Below are 13,514 nucleotides of genomic sequence, written 5' to 3' on the forward strand. Positions count from 1 at the left end.
GGTCGTGAAACTGTTTTAATTATATCTGTGAGTAAAACAGAACTCATTTGGCAGCAAACTTCCAAACAGGAAGTGAAAATTCTGAAAATGGGTCCTGTGTAAGGCCTTGCCTATTCAATTGCCTTGTATTTATGGATCTGTATGCACTTCATACGCCTTCCACTAGATGTCAACAGGCAGTAGAATGTTGAATGGGGTATCTAGCTTGATGTGAGACCGAATGAGAGCTTTTGGATGGACAGGTCCGCCATATTGGCAGTATTTTGCTGCGCACCAGAGAGCACCATTATTTTCTTCAATGCGTTAGGTAGACACGACGAAATGCTCCGTCTTGGACGTTATTGGATACATATGAGAAAAACACCATAAAGATGGATTTTCAACTGAGTTTGACCAGTTTATTCTACGTTTATTATGACTTTGGAATTTTCGTTCCATGCGCCAAGCGTTCATGGACATGGCGCTCCACCATGCTAGCCAAAGTTGCTAATTCGACAGAAGAAATGGACATTCTAAAACAAAACAACGATTTATTGTGGAACTAGGACTCCTTGCACTGCATTCTGATGGAAGATCATCAAAGGTAAGGATACAGATTTAATTTCTCTCAGAGTGTTATTTTATCTCTATTTGTGGGTTTTGTGAAAGCTATGTTTGCGGTGAAAAAATGGCTTTGTGTGTTTGGCTATTGTGGTGAGCTAACATAAATATATATTGTGTTTTCGCTGTAAAACATTTTAAAAATCGGAAATGTTGGCTGGATTCACAAGATGTTTATCTTTCATTTGCTGTATTGGACTTGTGATTTCATGAAATTATATTATATGATATCCCTGTGGCYCTAGGCTAGGCTATGCTAGTCAGCTTTTCTGATGAGGATGATCCCGGATCCGGGAGGGTGATTAAGTAGAGGTTTTAAGCCTACATATGTCACTGTGTGTGTGTTTGAGACACTTTAAACAGAAGAGTTAAAGCATCATACATGTGATGTGTCATAAAAGCAGGAGCTTAGAATCTTAGATTTCCAATCACGTTACAATTGTCACTTAGCAACTCAGACTCCTCACACAGGGAGGAGAGACTAGGTGGGGGGCCTGGCAGAGAGAGGGAGAGGAAGAAAAAAATGAAGAGAGCGTAATTCAGGGGGCTGATCAAGTGGTAAAGTGTGTGTGTGGAATGAAATTACAGCAATGAAGGCAGAAGGGCATGAAATATATTGTTAGGGTTACTCTCACAGAGAAGACAACAACATGATTGACAGGTGAGAACCATTTATGCCATCATTGAACAACACAGTTAGTATTATAAACATGCCTCCCAAACCAATAATACAATCATGAAGAATACTGATATAGTGGACATACCATTGATCCTTCATCTAACTGGGCCTTAATTGCATGCTGTGCATAATCTTAAAGGCCCAGTGCAGTCAAAAACATATTTTTTCTCTGTTTTATATATATTTACACACTGAGATTGGAAAAATACTGTGAAATTGTGAAAATTATGACAATGCCCTTTTAGTGTAAGGTCGGCCCTGGGGGCTGCGTGCAGCCTGCGACCTGACTCAATGTGGCCCGTGGAATCATGCTTAGATCACATAAAGAATTTGTGATCATAAAGTTTTGAAAAACATATTTGTTATTCAAATTAAAAGCCCAATGAATACTCGCCTTTGTGTAATGATTTAACTCCCACCGCTTGTGGGACATTTATTTTGAAGGCACGTATAAATGAGAACTGTACGAGGACAGACCGTGACTGACAGGCTGACACATGTCACAGTTACAAATAATAGCTAGCTAGAAATTGTGCAAAAAAAAGGTCAAAGCTACGTTTTTCAACGCTAACAAAGTAGACAATGAATGCAGGGTGTTCCAGCAAGAGTGGACATCGAAATACATTTACATTTACATTTAAGTCATTTAGCAGACGCTCTTATCCAGAGCGACTTACAAATTGGTGCATTCACCTTATGATATCCAGTGGAACAACCACTTTACAATAGTGCATCTAACTATTTTAAGGGGGGGGGGGGTTAGAAGGATTACTTTATCCTATCCTAGGTATTCCTTAAAGGGGTGGGGTTTCGGGTGTCTCCGGAAGGTGGTGATTGACTCCGCTGACCTGGCGTCGTGAGGGAGTTTGTTCCACCATTGGGGTGCCAGAGCAGCGAACAGTTTTGACTGGGCTGAGCGGGAACTGTACTTCCTCAGAGGTAGGGAGGCGAGCAGGCCAGAGGTGGATGAACGCAGTGCCCTTGTTTGGAAATATGTCTTTATTCAGGTATCAGGGAAAGCTGTGTGCTTAGTGTGCAAAGAGAGCATCACTGTCTTGAAAGACTACAACTTGTCCCAACACTTCCAGATGAAGCATGCAGAGAAATATAGGAATATGTCTTCTGAGCAGAGGACAAGTGCACCGAAAGAGTTGCTTTCTCAGTTGCAAAACCAGCAGGGACTTTTCACAAAACTGCATTCATGCGAACAACAGAATTGCGAGAGCTAGCTATGTACTGTCAAATAAAATTGCTAAACATATCAAGCCATTCACTGAGGGTAAATTCATTAAAGAATGTTTCATTGACTCTGCAGCAATACTTTGCCCCGACAAGGAAGAGCTGTTTAAAAATGTTTCCCTGTCAAGACGAACAGTTGAAAGACAAGTTAATAAAGGATTTCACCTATTTCTCCTTGGCCCTGGATGAGAGCAGTGATGCACGTGACACGGCACAGTTGTTGATATTCTTACGAGGCATAACTCCAGACTTTGAAATTACAGAGGAGCTTGCTTCAGTGCAGTCAACGAAGAGCACAACCACAGGGAAAGATTTATTGGAGGAGGTTAATAAGTGTGTGGCAAAGCTGGAACTGAGTTTTGAAAGGTTATCCAGTGTGACCACTGATGTGTGCCCAAACTTGACAGGAAAAAATGTTGGCCTTTTGAAAAGGATACAAGATCAAGTAGCTGAGCTGAACCCAGATCAGAAAAGTATTTTCCTACATTCATCAAGAGGTGCTCTGTTAATGTGTTCTGAAAATGAACCATGTTGTGGATACAGTCACTAAAGTGATAAACTTCATAAGAGCAAAATCTGTTAACCACAGGTAGTCTCACTGTTGGAAGAGACAGAGTCCGGTCATGCATACCACACAAACGTGAGATGGCTGTTTGGGGAAGGTGCTTAAAAGGGTGTGGGACCTGAAGTCGGAGATTGCTAAGTTTTTGCAAATAAAAGGAAAATATGTGGATATCCCTGAACTGCAAGATAAAGAATGGTTGGCTGATTTTGCCTTCCCCGTGGACATCATGGCCCTTTTATTTTATTTTTTTTCACCTTTATTTAACCAGGTAGGCTAGTTGAGAACAAGTTCTCATTTGCAACTGCGACCTGGCCAAGATAAAGCAAAGCAGTTGGACACATACAACAACACAGAGTTACACAGGAAATAAACAAACATACAGTCAATAATACAGTAGAAAAAGTCTATATACAGTATGTGCAAATGAGGAAGGATAAGGGAGGTAAGGCAATAAATAGGCCATGGTGGCGAATTAATTACAATATAGCCATTAAACACTGGTATGGTAGAATGTGCAGAAGATGAATGTACAAGTAGAGATACTGGGGTGCAAAGGAGCAAGATATATTAAAAAATACAGTATGGGGATGAGGCAGATTGGATGGGCTATTTACAGATGAGCTATGTACAGGTGCAGTGATCTGTGTGCTGCTCTGACAGCTGGTGCTTAAAGCTAGTGAGGGAGGTAAGTCTCCAGCTTCAGTGATTTTTGCAGTTTGTTCCAGTCATTGGCAGTAGAGAACTGCAAGGAGAGGCGGCCAAAGGAAGAATTGGCTTTGGGTGTGACCAGTGAGATATACCTCCTGGAGCGCGTGCTACGGGTGGGTGCTGCTATGGTGACCAGTGAGCTGAGATAAGGCGGGTCTTTACCTAGCAGAGACTTGTAGATGACCTGGAGCCAGTGGGTTTGGCGACGAGTATGAAGCGAGAGCCAGCCAACGAGAGCGTACAGGTCGCAGTGGTGGGTACTATGTGGGGCTTTGGTGACAAAACGGATGGCACTGTGATAGACTACATCCAATTAGTTGAGTAGAGGGTTGGAGGCTATTTTGTAAATTACATCGGTAGGATGGTCAGTTTTATGAGGGTATGTTTGGCAGCATGAGTGAAGAATGCTTTGTTGCGAAATAGGAAGCCGATTCTAGATTTAATTCTGGATTGGAGATGTTTAATGTGAGTCTGTAAGGAGAGTTTACAGTCTAACCAGACACCTAGGTATTTGTAGAGTTCCACATATTCTAAGTCAGAACTGTCCAGAGTAGTGATGCTGGACGGGCGGGCAGGTGCGGGCAGCGATCGGTTGAAGAGCATGCATTTAGTTTTACTTGCATTTAAGAGCAGTTGGAGGCCACAGAAGGAGAGTTGTATGGCATTGAAGCTCGTCTGGAGGTTAGTTAACACAGTGTCTAAAGAAAGGCCAGAGGTATATTTTTTATTTATTTTTTATTTTTTTAAATCTTTATTTTAACAGGGAAAACAGACTGAGACCTGGATCTCTTTTACGGCTGTGCCCTGTGTAAACATGTTGACATGTACAGTTTTAGACATACAGACAAGAACATTTCAAAACATACACAATTCAACAGAAACAATCACAGACAACATCATATTGATCCTCCATAAGCATTTTAAAATGGGCAAGGGACACCAGAGTGTCTAACTTAAGTTGGATCTGCAGTTTGTTCCATGAATAAGGTGCAAATGAACTGAAGGCAGTCCTACCCAACTCTGTGGAGACCGCAGGAGTCTCTAATGTAATCCACATCTGTGATCTGGTTTTAAAATTAGTACATCTTGTGGAAATTAATGATGATATATATGGAGGTAGTTTTAAAAGAAGTGCTTTATAAATAAACAAGAGAGCATGTTGCTCTCGCCTCACAGATAGAGAGACCCAACCCACATGTTGATATAGGATACAGTGATGAGTTCTGTAACTATCACCCGTGATAAATCTGAGTGCACAATGGTAAATAGCATCCAATGGTTTTAATGTGTTTGCCGATGCATGCATATAGATAATATCACCATAATCTAAAACGGACATAAAAGTAGCCTGCACAATTTTTTTCCTATTTACAGAGGACAYACAAGCCCTGTTTCTGTAAAGGAATCCTATCTTGAATTTGAGCTTTTTTCCCAATTCAGTAACATGTTTTTTAAAAGAAAGCCTATCATCTAACCATACCCCTAAGTATTTATATGCAGAGACCTTATTGATTTGAGTACCATCCAAGCTAGTGATTACAAACGTGTTTCTAACTGAGAGTTTAGACCTAGAAAAAAACATGACATTTGTTTTCTTAGCGTTTAAAACAAGTTTAAGCTGTAAAAGAGACCCCTGTAGTATCCTAAAATCAGACTCCAACTGCATTAAAGCTTGGTCCGCTGTTGGAGCAATAGAGTACATCACTGTGTCATCTGCATATAAATGGAATTTACAATATCTGACATCACACCAATGTTGTTTTATATAAAGTGAGAACAATAGTGGGCCAATTATTGAACCCTGGGGACCCTTTAAGTAATGTAAGGGGTCAGACTTGACCCCATCGACCATGACGGCTTGAGTTCTATCTTTAAGATAGTCATAAAACCATCGGCAGGCATCAGTGCCCAGTCCTATAGATGACAGCTTACTCAAAAGGATAGCATGGTCTACAGTGTCAAAAGCTTTGACAAATCTACAAACAACGCAGCACAGTGCTTTCTATCGTCTAAGGCATTTGCAATATAATTTACAACAAGCATAGTGGCCGATGTGGTACTGTGTTTAGATCTAAAACCAGATTGATTGGTACTAAGAATACTGTTAGCAGAAAGAAAAGATTGTTAACTGTTTGTTGACTATAGATTCTAGAATCTTTACCAGACAAGGGAGCCTAGAGATGGGTCGATAGTTATCCAAATCACTACGTCACCTCCCTTATGTAATGGCAGAACAAAAGCTGCTTTCCACACCTTAGGGATATTTCCTGTGCTTAATGTTAGATTAAAAATGTGTGTTACTGCACAGCAAAAATAGGTGCAGCACACTTAAGTAAGTACGGGTCTAAATTGTCAGCGCTAAGGATTTCTTAGTATCAATGGCACACAGGGCAATTAGAACCTCTGCTTCAGTTATTTTCTGGAAACTAAAACAGGGTTACCATTTTTCAGAGTAACGGTTGAAAAGCAAGACGAAAAATCAACTAACTGGCCAGTACCACAAAGTCCACTTTTCCTTTCAAATAAAAAACCAGCAGAGATGAAATGCTTATTAAAAGCATCACAAATATACTTTTTTCAGTTAGAATACAGAAGTCTGAGGTAATTTGCTTAGAAAGAGAAACAGCAGAATTCCCCCGTTTCAGTGAATTAACGGTTTTCCAGAATTTTGCAGGATCTCCTGCAGAATCTGTCATAGCATTAAGGAAGTAATTTGATTTTGCCTTTTTGACAGCTGCAGTACATTTTATTTCTCAATTGCCTAAAAAACAGCCATCAGCTGGAGTACCTGTTTTCCTCGCCAAGGCCCAGGCCCGATTCTTTTGCAGGAAAAGACCTGACAATTCAGGAGAGAACCAAGAACTGTTTCGGTTTCTTACTCTGTGATTCTTAAGCGGGGCATGTTTATCAGACATAGAGGTACAATAGAAGAGAAAAAGCAAGGGCTAAAACGGGTCCAGAAAGCAGCAAGTGGATAAAAGCTCAGAGTGATATAAGTCAAGGATAAAAGCTTGCTGTGAGAAATGTTTATAATTCTCTTAGAGATTATACAGGGATCAGAGTGTTTCAGCCTGGTATCTCTAATACAAGCAATAGGGCAGTGGTCTCTGATATCATTTGCAAAAACCCCACTGGCTGTGTATTTATGGGGCGTAGAATGGCGTAGAGGTGTATCAAAGAATCACCAGCAGCAAGAGCGACATCGTTGATGTATACAGAGAAGAGAGTCGGCCCGAGAGTTGAACCCTGTGGCACCCCCATAGAGACTGCCAGAGGACCGGACTCCGATTTGACACACTGAACTCTATCAGAGAAGTAGTTGGTGAACCAGGCGAGGCAATCAGTTCATGAATGAACTGAATTCTAAACTACAAGGGAGGGCCTTTTTGCACATCAGATGTACAACCTTGTCAAAGCCTTCAAGGGAAAATTACTTGACGACACATACACACACACATACATTCAGATCACACAGCATGTCATATCAACAATATCTCATGGTTTGACACAGTTTGACTTCTGTATTCAACGTTTGTCATGGGGGGGTTTAAACATCAAATGTAGATTCCGAATGATTAAGGTCAGTGGTGTAAAGTACTTAAGTAAAAATACTTTAAAGTACTAAAGTAGTTTTTTGGGGTATCTGTACTTTACTATTTATATTTTTGACAACTTTTACTTCACTACATTCTATAGAAAATATTGTACTTTTTACTCCATCCAATTTTCCTGACAACCTAAAGTACTTGTTACATTTTGAATGCTAAGCAGGACAGGAAGATTGTGAAATTCACGCACTTATTGTCAGGACCCGGTGCGAGAAACAGTCTAAATAATTGGCAGAACCCAGAAGATGAAGCAGACACAGCAGTACTAGAGATGGTGGTTTAATAAAAATAGATATCTTCCAAAATACAAAAGAAAATCCACAAAGTGGTAAAAACAGCAAGGGAAAAAACAAACCTCAAAAGACCAATCCAAAAATACCCGAGAACAAAACCAGAGAACCTCTGGAAAATCCAACAAGAGAAAATGTTCACAAAGGCTGGGGCTGGTGCTAACATACAAACACTGAGCAAGGAACTAAGGACACACAGGGTTTAAATACTAACAAGGGAATGACTTACAGGTGCAAACAATAATTAGGGCAAGAAAACAAAAAGGTACAAAGGTGCAAGGGGGACATCTAGTGAACAAAACCAAACAGTCCTGGCCAAAACCTGACAGAATCCCCCCCTAGGAACGGCTCCTGACGTTCCTACCAGCCTTCTCAGGGTGGAGGACCCTGAACTGACGAATGAGGTCAGGGTCCAGTATGTCCTTGGCAGGACCCAGGAGCGCTCCTCGGGACCGTAGCCTTCCCAGTCCACCAGATACTGCCAGGACGCTGCACCCGGCGGGAATCCAGTATCCGGTGGACGGTATAAGCCGACTGGCCTCCGATGACACGGGGCGGAGGGGGAGGTCTGCCTGCCGGGATAAGGGGAGAAAAAAACAACAGGTTTTAATAAAGAAATGTGAAATGTGGGATTGATTTTAGGGATCTGGGTAAGTGCAGGCGAAAAGTAACGGGATTGACTCTCCTGGCAATCTTAAAGGGACCGATGAATCTCTGGACAGGTTGCGAGACTCCACCCTTAGCGGTAAGTCTTTGTTTGAGAGCCATACTCTCTGGCCGGGGTACAGGGTAGGACCGGGACGGCGACGTCTGTTGGCTTGTCGCTGGTACTGCTGTGAGGAACGCAGAAGATTAAGACGGGCCTTCTTCCACGTAAGCCGACAGTGTCTGATGAACCTCGAGGCTGAAGGCACTCTGACTTCTGCCTCCTGGCGGGAACAATAGCGGAGCATAGCCAAACTGACACTCATGCGAGACTACACAGTGGAGGAGGAGCACAAGGTGTTGTGCGCGTACTCTGCCCAAACAATGAAGGATGACCATGTGGACGGGTTGTTGGAAACCATACATCTGAGGGTGGTTTCCAGCTCCTGATTCATCCTCTCAGTTTGGCCGTTGGACTCCGATGGTACCCTGAAGATAAACTGGCCGTGGCCCCTATGAGTTGGCAGAAGGCCTTCCAAAACCTTGAGGCGAACTGGGGACCTCTGTCGGAAACCATATCTTGCGGGATACCAAAGACTCGGAACACATGGTTAATCACCAACTCAGCTGTTTCCTTGGCAGAAGGTAACTTAGTCAAGGGAAAGATCTGGCCGCCTTAGAAAACCTGTCGATGATGACTAGGATAGTAGTATTACCATGGGACGGAGGAAGGCAGTAATAAAGTCCAATGAGATATGGGACCAGGGTCGGTGGGGAATAGATAGAGGGTGAAGGAGTCCTTGAGGGCGGAGGTGAGAAGATTGCCCTGGCAGCACACGGAACAGGCCTTGACGAAAGTGGCAAACGTCTTCTTTTATGGTGGGCCACCAGAACTTACGCTGGATGAACTCCAAGTTGCGACCTACGCCCGGGTGACAGGTGAGGCGAGAGGAGTGCCCCCACAGAGGACTTGGGACCTTGCTGCCTTGGGAACAAACAACCGATTAGCAGGACCTCCTCCAGGGCCCGGTTCGATGGCTTGGGCTTGTTTCACGGTATCCTCCACTTGCCACGAGATCGGAGCCACGATCTTAGCGGCCGGAAGGACAGTCATGTCAGTATCTTCTCGAATGGCAGGAGAGTAGATTCGTGACAAGGCGTCCGGTTTGAGATTCTTCGACCCGGGTCTATAGGTGAGAATAAACTGGAATCGGCTGAAGAAAAGAGACCATCGAGCTTGTCTGGAGTTCAACCGCTTCGCCTGCTGGATATACTCCAGATTTTTGTGGTCCGTAAGCACTTGAAACGGTTGAGAAGCCCCCTCGAGCCAGTGTCTCCATTCCTTCAATGCCATCTTAACCGCTAGGAGCTCACGATCCCCCACATCGTAATTCCTCTCGGCCGGGGTAAGCCGGTGAGAGAAGAAGGCGCAAGGATGAAGCCTCTTGTCTTCACCCCTCTGAGACAGGACAGCTCCAACACCCACCTCTGATGCGTTACCTCCACCACAAAAGGTTCATCCGCCGTCGGTAGTGTCAGGATGGGAGCAGAGAGGATGCGCTGCTTGAGTCCTTGGAAGGCCGTCTCAGCTTCTCTTCCCCACAGAAACCTTGTCTTGCCACCCTTGGTTAACGCTGAGAGAGGGGCTGCCACCGAGCTGAAGTTCTTGATGACTTGCGGTAGAAGTTAGTGAAGCCCAGGACGCTGAACTTCCTTAACGGACTTGGGGGTGGGCCAATCTGCTACCGCCCCTACCTTCTTGGATCCATCTGGACTCGACCGGGTTCCACTACAAATCCCAGGAATTGTACTCGAGAGGATGGAATTCACACTTTTCAGGCTTAACGTACAAATGGCTGTCTAGAAGGCGTTTGAGCACTTGTCTGACATGCTTAGTGTGTTCTTGAAGGGAGCTCGAAAAGATGAGGATGTCATCCAAGTAAACAAACACGAAAATGTTAAGCATATCCCTAAGCACATCGTTTATGAGCGCTTGGAACACAGCCGGGGCGTTGGTCAGGCCGAAGGGCATCACCAAGTATTCGTAGTGACCAGTAGACGTGTTGAAAGCGGTCTTCCACTCGTCACCGGGTTTGATCCGCACAAGATGGTATGCGTTCCGCAGGTCAAGCTTAGTGAAGACCACTGCTTCCTGGACAGCTCAAAGGCTGTGGCCAATAAGGGGTAGCGGGTAGCGGTTACGGACGGTTATGGCATTAAGTCCCGGTAGTCGATGCAAGGACGTAATCCCCCGTCTTTTTTGGCCACAAAGAAAACCCTGCCCCGCCGGCGAGGTGGATGGACGCATGAGGCCTGCTGCCAGAGAGTCCTTGATGTAGGTATCCATAGCAGCTCGTTCGGAGGAGATAGGGAAAAGATCCGACCCCTGGGAGGGCAGGTGCCCGGAACAGGTCGATGGGGCAATCGTAAGGTCTATGGGGTGGTAGTTTGGTGGCCCTCTGTTTGCTAAATACCGGTTTGAGGTCATGGTACACTCGGGAACTCGGGACAGGTCGATGGATTCTAGAGACTCGGGAGGGGAACTCGGAGACACTTGGGAAGATACAAGTGGCTTGGCACGTAGGACCCACTGCTTGTTAGTGCCCACAGACCAGTCGATGTGAGGGTTATGGCTGTGAAGCCAGGGGTATCCAAGGACGAGAGGGAACTCGGAACACGAGGTCAGATGAAAGTTCATCACTTCCTGGTGTTGGGAAACTGAAAGTCGCAAGGGGTAGTGACACGAGTGACAAGTCCAGATCCCAAAGGGCTTCCATCCAACGTAGTAACCCTTATGGGATCACTTAGAGGTTCAGAGGGAACGCCATTTTCCTTCGCCCAGACACCATCATGAAGTTACCTGCGGCTCCAGAGTCTACCAAGGCTTGAAGGGAAAGCTCGTGGTTGTCCCAGGAAAGGGTAACTGGAATGAGCAGGCGGGAGTTGGATGGATGGGAGGAGGTTATGTTTCCCGTTACAGTCCTCCCAGGCCTGCACGGGAGAGTGCGTTTTCCCTGGAGCCGGGACACGTGGAGAGGAAATGGCCGGTTTGCCCCAATATAGACAGCATCGTCCCTCATCCGGCGGTCTCTCTCAGCCTGGGAGATGCGTCCACCTGCATGGGTTCCGGTGGAGTCAGCGGGGATAAAGGTGGAGACTCGGAGCTGGGACGCGATAGGAGCTAGGGTGAGAGATCTACGGTTGAGCTCTCTCTCTCATGGACGCTGGTCTATGCGTGAAGCCAACTTGATCAGGGACTCGAGGTGTCTGATGGTTCCCGAGTGGCCAGTTCATCTTGGATGGTGTCGGAAAGACCCTTCAAAAAGCACACTGTGAGCGCCTCGTCGTTCCAGCCACTCGCTGCTGCCACCGTGTGGAACTGGATGGCATAGTCCGTCACGCTGCGCCGACCTTGGCGGAGAGTCAGGAGCTTTTGGCTGAGTCAGGACCGTGGTAGGACCTTGAAACTCGCTTGAATTCTTCAGCAAAGGTAGAGTAGCTGGCACAGCAGGGATATTTGGGCATCCACACAGCAGTAGCCAGGCTAGGGCTTTTTTCCGACAGCAGGGTGATGATGTATGCTATCTTGGACCGGTCGGTGGGAAACGACGAGGGTTGCAGCTCGAAGGAGAGAGAACATTGGGTGAAAAACCCCTTACAAACACTCGATCACCTGAGAACCGTTGGGGAGGCGGCAGACGAGGTTCAGCCAGGGGGTTAACTGCACGGGCACTTGAATCTGATGAACTGGAGCAGAAGCGGTTGCAGGAGAAAGTTGATCAGAAATCTGCTTTATGGAAGTCATCATCTCCGACAGAAGTTGAGAATGTCCAGCCAGTAAGGCCTCTTGCTGAACCAGAGCAGCTTCGTGACGTTGGACAGTCCCTCGTGGTGGGACAGCATGGGAAAAAGTCCTGGGTACTGGCTGCTTCTGGGTTTCATATTAATGGCTCAAGTGTTTCTGTCAGGACCCGGTGCGAGAAACAGTCACTAATAATTTGGCAGAAACCCAGAAGATGAGGCCAGACACAGCAGTTACTAGAGAGGTGGTTAATAAAAATAATATCTTCCAAAAATAAAAAGAAAATCCACAAAGTGGTAAAAAACAGCAAGGGAAAAAACAAACTCAAAGACCAATCCAAAAATACACGAGAACAAAAACCAGAGAACTGCTGTGGAAAATCCAACAAGAGAAAATGTTCACAAAGGCTTGGGGCTGGGTGCTAACATCAAACACTGAGCAGGACTAAGGAACACACAGGGTTTAAATACTAACAAGGGAATGACTTACAGGTGCAAACAATAATTAGGGCAAGAAAAACAAAAAGGTACAAAAAAGGTGCAAGGGGGACATCTAGTGAACAAAACCAAACAGTCCTGGCCAAAACCTGACACTTATCAAGAGAACATGTGGTCATCCCTACTGCTCCTGATCTGGCGGACTCACAAAACACAAATGCACATTTTGTAAATATTGTTMGAGTGTTGGAGTGTGCCCCTGACTATCTGTACATTTTTTAAACAAGAAAATGGTGCCGTCTGCTTTGATTAATATAAGGAATTTAAAATTCTTTATACTTTTACTTCTACTTTTGATACTTAAGAATATTTTATCAATTACATTTACTTTTGATACTTAAGTATATTTAAAACCAAATACTTTTAGACTTTTACTCAAGTAGTATTTTACTGGGTGACTTTCACTTTTACTTGAGTAACTTTCTATTAAGGTATCTTTACTTTTACTCAACTATGACAATTGGGTACCTTTTCCACCACTGCTTAAGGTAAGGGTTAATGTCTGGGGTAGGGTAAAAAAAAATATCTAACATGAGTGCCTTGCGCTGGGATTGAACAAGCTTGCGGTTTACCCCCATCCGCCATCCTTGTCCACAACGCCCTAGCAAGCCGCAAGCTTACTTCATGATAATAGCGTTCACTGTTACCTCGACTGACCGGTTTTGAAGGCATCTCCCGACATCCTGGGGACGTGGATGAATGTTGAATGTCACTTTGGATCTCGAGTGACCTGGCTGGTCATATAGGCTATTTGTTAGGCCTTCAGTCGGCATAGTCTCCTTCAACAGCCGTGTAACCTTGACGAAAGACGTTCCTTGACTTATAAGTGTTAATAGAGAATTGCTTGTTTTTATCTGGAGGTTGGACAAAATAACTTGGAC

The sequence above is a fragment of the Salvelinus sp. IW2-2015 genome, linkage group LG32, assembly GCF_002910315.2.
Source record: "Salvelinus sp. IW2-2015 linkage group LG32, ASM291031v2, whole genome shotgun sequence".
Taxonomy (NCBI): Eukaryota; Metazoa; Chordata; class Actinopteri; order Salmoniformes; family Salmonidae; genus Salvelinus; species Salvelinus sp. IW2-2015.